We start from the raw sequence: 6981 nt of genomic DNA, 5'->3' as shown, positions 1-6981 counted from the left end.
GACTCGCCTCCGCCCTCCTTGCTTTACTCAAAGCATCAGCAAAATGATAAGGTTGCTGCATGTTCATCAATGCAACTATCTCTGAATTCAATCCTCTGACGAACTGATTCACTACAGCTTCGTCATTTCCAACTAACTGAGGAGCAAAACGCAGTAACATAGAGAATTTAGCAGCATATTCGTCAATATTCAATATGCCTTGTCTCAAATTCTCAAATTCTGCTCTTTTGTCCTCCCGATACGAAACGGAGAAAAACATTTGGTCGAATTCCGCTCTGAAGACTTCCCACGTGATCACAGTACTACGTTGTGTTAATACTCCTTTCATGGTAACCCACCAACTTCTGGCAGCCTCTCGTAACTGGAGAAATACCAATTTAAATTTCTGTTCCTCTGTACAAGCAAGAAAATCAAACAATATTTCTATGTCATCCAACCAGTTCTGACAATCTTCAGAGGTCTCAATACCACTAAACATCGGCGGCTGAAATAACTGAAGTTCTGCCAACTTTGCTTCTATCTGAGTTTCTGATGCATCTATCTGTTCAGAAGAAGTACTACCCCTTTCTGGAATTCTCCGAGGCGGTATATCTGAATATCAAACAGATTAGTACACAATCTATACCATCTGTCTCAGCCCTCCTCTGATCATATACCTCTGATTCAGACTCGGTTCTGATCCAGGCTTAACAATTACATGCTGCAATCAACTCAGATAACAAACAACATGTAATAGGGAAAACAATAAATCATGCTAGCACACACAATGTAAGTCAACATTGAAATAATTCTCATGCTAGCAATCACATGCAAGGAAAGAAAATTCAATCTACCCCGCTCATTCTTTTCTATCTCAGTCTAAAAGATCTATCACTCTGATAATCTAAATCTAAAGGAACTATCGGCTCTGATACCACCTGTTGTGGGGACCCGGACGCTAATCATCTTTTTAATCATCGTTGGGATTTAATTATCAGTTCTGATAAACAGGGTCTAAAAATTTTTCTTTTTAAAATATAAATGCGGAAGGTAATGGCATATAAATAATATACATATCTGTATAAAACTACAGTTCAGTAGAAAAGTACAATACTGTACACCCTAAGTCTAAGGTTCAATTACTAAATTCAAGTAATAAACCAAGTCTGCTACAAGTCCGGAATCACCACGCTAACTCGACTTCTCTCATCGTCATCTCGACCCTGATCCAGCCCCCACCTGTTGTCATGCACACATACAAAACACAACAACAGTCGGATAACTCCGGTGAGAATAAATCCCAGTATAAAACATGGTAAACATGCATATACACATAATAATTCATGAAACATGCTGTCATGCATAAAAGCAATAACAATAGTAATAGAGTTCATCATCTATGAAATCTAATCTAACTGAACATGCAACTCGAATCAGATAAGCATGCATATACAATCTAAATCATAAACACATGCTATCATGACTGAAAGCAATAACAATGGGTTCCATAATCTATGAATCCCATTCATATAAGCATGCAGTTCTAGTCAAATCATGTCTAGACTCGACTCAACTATAACTCTAGGGATCCCGTGATGAATAAGACGTCAATGCCTGTTACCTACTCAACCGATCGTGGTAACCGTACGTCTTATTCCTAGACTTCGGTCCGAGCTGTATCAACGGCTGGCAATAGGAGTAATACCTGCTCCTAAGTTGAGATACACCGAACGTCTAGAAGTCTGACAATGACTGTCAAGACTTTCCTATCTTAAATGAAATGAATAACAATCTGTAAACAAAGCATAATCATATTCATAACTGAATATCACTTACATGCTTGAATACAATTCGATAATCAAAGCATAAACATAATAAAATGTAGACAACAGTCTAGTATGTGATTTTGTTGGGAAACTCAAATGAGATTCATTTGAGTTGGGACTTCCCGAATATCACATGCATTATACCTTTGTCGTCCCGGTCTGACGAAGATGATGATCTGTATTCAACTCTGTCCATATCAATCTGAAAAGACAATATCGAATACGATGTATCAGTAAATAACTCAATTCACAATCTGTTCTGATCAATACTCAAATCAGTATACAATCTGATCAATGTCTGAACAAGATACAATCTGAGTCATATCAATAATATCACAATCTAATCGAACTCATATCTGACTCTGATCAATCTAAATCAACTGATGTTTTGACGGCATAACAATACAATCTGAATAACCCCGTCAATCTGAACATCACAAATATAATACTAGAACGTATAATCTGTGTCAATATAATTCATACTCTGAATCCTAACACCATTCTGATATAGAATCTTAGTCAATCTCTTTCCAAAAATCATAACAATTACAGAAACGGTCTGTTCTTTAATCTGACTTCAATTCTACAATGTCTACAATAGTAGAGACCTAATATCTGAATCATATTCAATTCTGACAATATCATAAATTCAAATCTTGTCTAAACGTAACAAAACTTACGTCCTTGTGTAGCTCTAGTCGAGAGGAACACGATACTGCGTTCGGATTTAAATTCGGACGGGCGGATTTCTCGCAAATCCCAATTCTTTGCGTTGAAGAAGACTTGATTCTTTCCCCACGATTTCGTCTCCTTTCTGATGCATTCTAAGGAAAATTCGATTGGTATATATATATATATATATATATATATATATATACTCTATCTCGCATGCAAGGCAAGTGGCTTATTCTTCTTACTGCACGTCTCTCGCTAGGGCGAGCACAAATTTCCGCTCGGGCGAGTAACTCTCGGCCCTCGCAAGTTCAAGCAGTCTCGCTCGGGCGAGCACAAACTTCCGCCCGGGCGAGTAACTCTCGGCCTTCTTCTCCGAGGCATTCGCGCTCGGGCGGTTAAAAACTTCCGCCCGGGCGCGCCATCTTCGCCCAACAATTTAGTCCTCTCAATTTATTCTCAAGATGGTCCGGTTATAATCACATCAAGTCATAATAATTAAATTATCACAGATTAGGATAATCAAATCCTCGGGCATTACACATTTTAACTAATTTAGTAAGTTGTTAGTTTTTTAAAGTCTTATTTATGTATTTAGTGATTTAAGAGTTTAAAGCTTTTAAAGTTATCATTTTTGGTGTTTTATTGTGCTAATTAGAGAATTTTATAAAATTAGTGTGGATGCTTTTTAATTAGGAATTTTGTTAAAGTTAATTGAAGGTTGGTATTTTAATTAGTAGCTAACTATCATTAAGCCTAATTTATTCCCTAGCTATTAAAAACACACGCACACACACAATTTCACACACACACTCACGTAAAAACACACTACACACATATACACATTTTATTTTCAGAATTTAAAAGAGAGAAACCTAGGGTTCCATAGCATTCAGCAGCCGTCCCTGTTGAGGATCGAAGTTGAGTTTAGAGGGGGGTTGAATAAACTCTACTCGTTTTTCTTTCTATTCTGATGAGGTACTAAAATCCTGTTAGGGATAGTAGTTTATCTTGTGTGTATACTTTCACCTGATTACAATAAAACGTGCGGAAACAATCTGATGAAGTAGTTGAAAGACAATAAAACAGTAGGCAGCAGTTGTTTATGGAAGTTCGAAGATAAACTCTTCTACGTCTCCCCTTCTCCTGTTTCCAGAAGGTATAACTAAAAGACTTTTGATATTATAGTACAGCTCTTGTACACACTCACTTCAGAAGGACTTACACCTCAGCCTACTGAAACTCTTAGTTACTCAACTCACAAAAATGTGAAACACAATGTTCTGAAAAGACTCTTTTCAGATTACAAACTCTTCTTGATAAAGTATAAGTGATGTAAAGATTGTGAAGAGTGTAAGAATCAGTAGCACAAGATGATCTCCAAAAGATCAGATAAAAGTTATGAAGCGTGTGCTACTTTTCTTTGTGTTGAACTCTAAGTATTCAAGGAATATCGAGATTGTCTTATCAGTGAAAAATAGCTTTGATCCTTGAAGAATAATGTTAAGCGAGACGTATAAGGATTTGATCCATGTATATATAATCGACTAAGTTCAACGTTCACAATCAGAGGATGTCTTTAGATAACTGATACAATCAGCTTTATTACCAAAAGAAGTTCCTGCAGAAAAGCTATAAAACAATCAGTCTTGTTTCATACTTAATTGGGTAAAATGCATTAAATGACTCCGTATAGTATTTAATGCTGCAATTAATACTAGTACTAGGAACTCTTTAACGGTAACAATAAAGGTAGCAACGTTAGGAAACGTCATCTACTGGTTTTGTATTACTATCCTTTCTACTGGTTTAGTTTTATTGGACCAGTAGCTTCTGATAAGTTAGTCTACTGTTCTGGTCTGCTGGTTTTAGTTAATCATCGCCACAATAAAATTCATGTCTAACAATTTCCCCCTTTGTGGTGATGCCAAAATCTAAACAGTAGAAAGTCGATAAATAAAGCAGATAATCATTTAAACAAAAGGATAATGTCAATAAAGTATCAAAGTAAATGATCAATTAGTTTCAATATCCCTGTAGATGACTTCTTCATTCTGAGGTTCTTGAAGTCTTCTGTTTGAAGGTTCAGCTTCATCTTCTGATTGTCTAGCTCCTGTTGGATCTCTTCTATCTCCCCCCTTTTTGGCATCAGCCGCAACTACATGGGCGAAGAGATCATTCATTCTTCCAGATATGTTCTGAATGCCATTGGTTAGCATCTCCAGATACGGAGTTTGAGAAGAGATGCGATCATTCAGTGTAGTGAGAGATTGATTTTGTGAATCAATCTTGGCATCCATAAGTTCCAAAGAAGTGGAAAATGATCGAAAGAGATCATCATGCTCGGTGATTCGGTTGAGTATATCAGTTTGAGCAAGCACGATGTTACTGTGAGTTCTCGATATGGCATGTCTGAAAACGACGGTTTCAGCATACATCTTGTCCATGGTTTCCGCCGTGTTATAGATGTGTTTGCCCATTCATTCTCTGAAAGATTGAGCACCACTGAATTCTGAAATGTTTTCACAGGACATTCGTTTCACTAAGTAAGATATGTTGTTGAGTTCCCGTTGTAGAGACTCAATCTGAAATTCTAGGTTAAATGCATCTGATTCCGGGGAGGGAGTTCGCATAAGAGTTCGTCTCAGTCAGAACAGGATGAGAGATAGTCAACGCAGTAGAAACAAGATTAGTATCCACCAAAGTAGTAGAAGGACCAGGGTCTGCTGTGCTTTCTTCTGGAAGTGTAGAGACAGTAGGTTCAGCAGCAACCAGTGGAAGAACAATTTCTTCAGCAGGAACGGCCAAGTCAGAGGCCGAAGTTTCTTTCGTTGGTGCAATAACAGCCTGTGAGTCTGATGGTTCTGCAGTAGAAGGTGCAGAAGGCTGATCTAGAAGAACGTGCATTTCTGCTTGATGAGCAGCAGAAAATATCTCTAAATTTGGCAATAAAGAAGAAGAATCTGGTTCTGCTATATGTTGCACTGGGGTCAGAGAAGCAGAAGGTGACAATGAAGTAGCCGGTGCTACTTCCAGAGTAGCAGAGACTGTAGGAACAATCGACTCAATGACTTCTTCAACCGAAGCCAGTTCATGTACAGATAATAGCGACGAGGACGGAATAAGCCTAGTCGGAGATGCAGGAGTACTGAGAGCAGAAGCCTTTGGGGAGGCTGTGGTCCTTTCCTCAACTGTTTGAGTCTGTTGAAAGTCTGGAACAAGGCCAATGTGATAAACAATAGGCTCGCCAAAGCCTTGTTCTTGAGCAAGAAGTTGCTCACACATCTGTTTGAACTTGTCAGATAGAATCACAATAACATTTTGATCCTGAACAGCAGTAGGAACACTAGGATCAAAATTCGATTCAAGAACTTTCAGAACCGATTCTAGCTTCTGACATTTCAGCTGATCGAGGATGAAACTCCTTCTGCGCAAGGCCTCGATTACATTTTCCGTTTTTGCAAGCTGAAAAATTATCTTCTCTGCATTCATCATTTTGGCATAGTTCCCTTTTGTCTTAAAGTAAGCAAAAGAATGGAAAAGACGAACTGAGTGCCACTCATCAAAAAAATTCATATCATCATTTGCAGAGGTTTCAATTTTTGCTAGATGAAGATCAATGCCGGTGGTTACAGTTGTTTTGTGTCCAAAAATTGGTGGTTCTTCGACCATTTTCCCTTTGTCTTTATCAGATGAAGAAATAGGCACGATGGGTCAGAAAGCAGAGGACCCATTAGTTGATTCTCGAATCACTATTCCAGATGATGGCTTGAAAACAAAAGCAGTAGGTGGTGCTGGAATAGATGCAGTAGCTTGTGCAGTCGCAGAAGTAATGGATCGAACAGAAGGAACCACTTCTGGAAATACCTCTCTGATAGGTACTTTCTCAATCTCAGACAGTGCTGCTGTCTTCTTGATTTTAAGAATGGTGCGAGGTTTCTTCTTGGTTGCAGTTGGCACGGGTGGTTGAACAGCAGCAGCAGACTCTTCTGATGCTGTTTTGTCCGAGTCAGTCGAAATGATCACTCTTTTCCTCTTAATTGTCCTTTGAGGTTTTGGAACCTCAGAAGCAGTTTCTCCGTTCTCCTTTTTCAAGGCAACAAATTCAGCCACGGTTGGCTTAGGCCTTAAAGCAAGTACGTTCGCAGCATCAATCATGGTTACTGAAGCAGCATCTTGATTCCTGGTAGAGGCGAAACCAACATCCTTGAGCATTGCGCTGATTTGAATAGCGAATCCAGAACTTTTCCTGACAACCATATCCTTCATAATCCTAAAGAGAAAATGACTCCAGTCCACTTTGGTTCCCTTAGTGATGGCAATCATCACTTGAACCTTCTCCTTCGTCAACTTGTCGAAGGTGCCAGCTTTGATCAAAATGGCTTTTGCCACAATATCGGCCAGAATTTGATATTCCATTTTGAGTAATTTCTTGTGACATGAGGGAGACACTTCTTCTCCAGAGACTGAGAACGAGCTAAGCGCAACAAACATATCTATCTTG

Source organism: Primulina eburnea, chromosome 6 (assembly GCF_022965805.1).
Source record: "Primulina eburnea isolate SZY01 chromosome 6, ASM2296580v1, whole genome shotgun sequence".
NCBI lineage: Eukaryota > Viridiplantae > Streptophyta > Magnoliopsida > Lamiales > Gesneriaceae > Primulina > Primulina eburnea.
The sequence above is the reverse complement of the archived record's forward strand: the minus strand, read 5'-3'. Positions refer to the sequence as shown.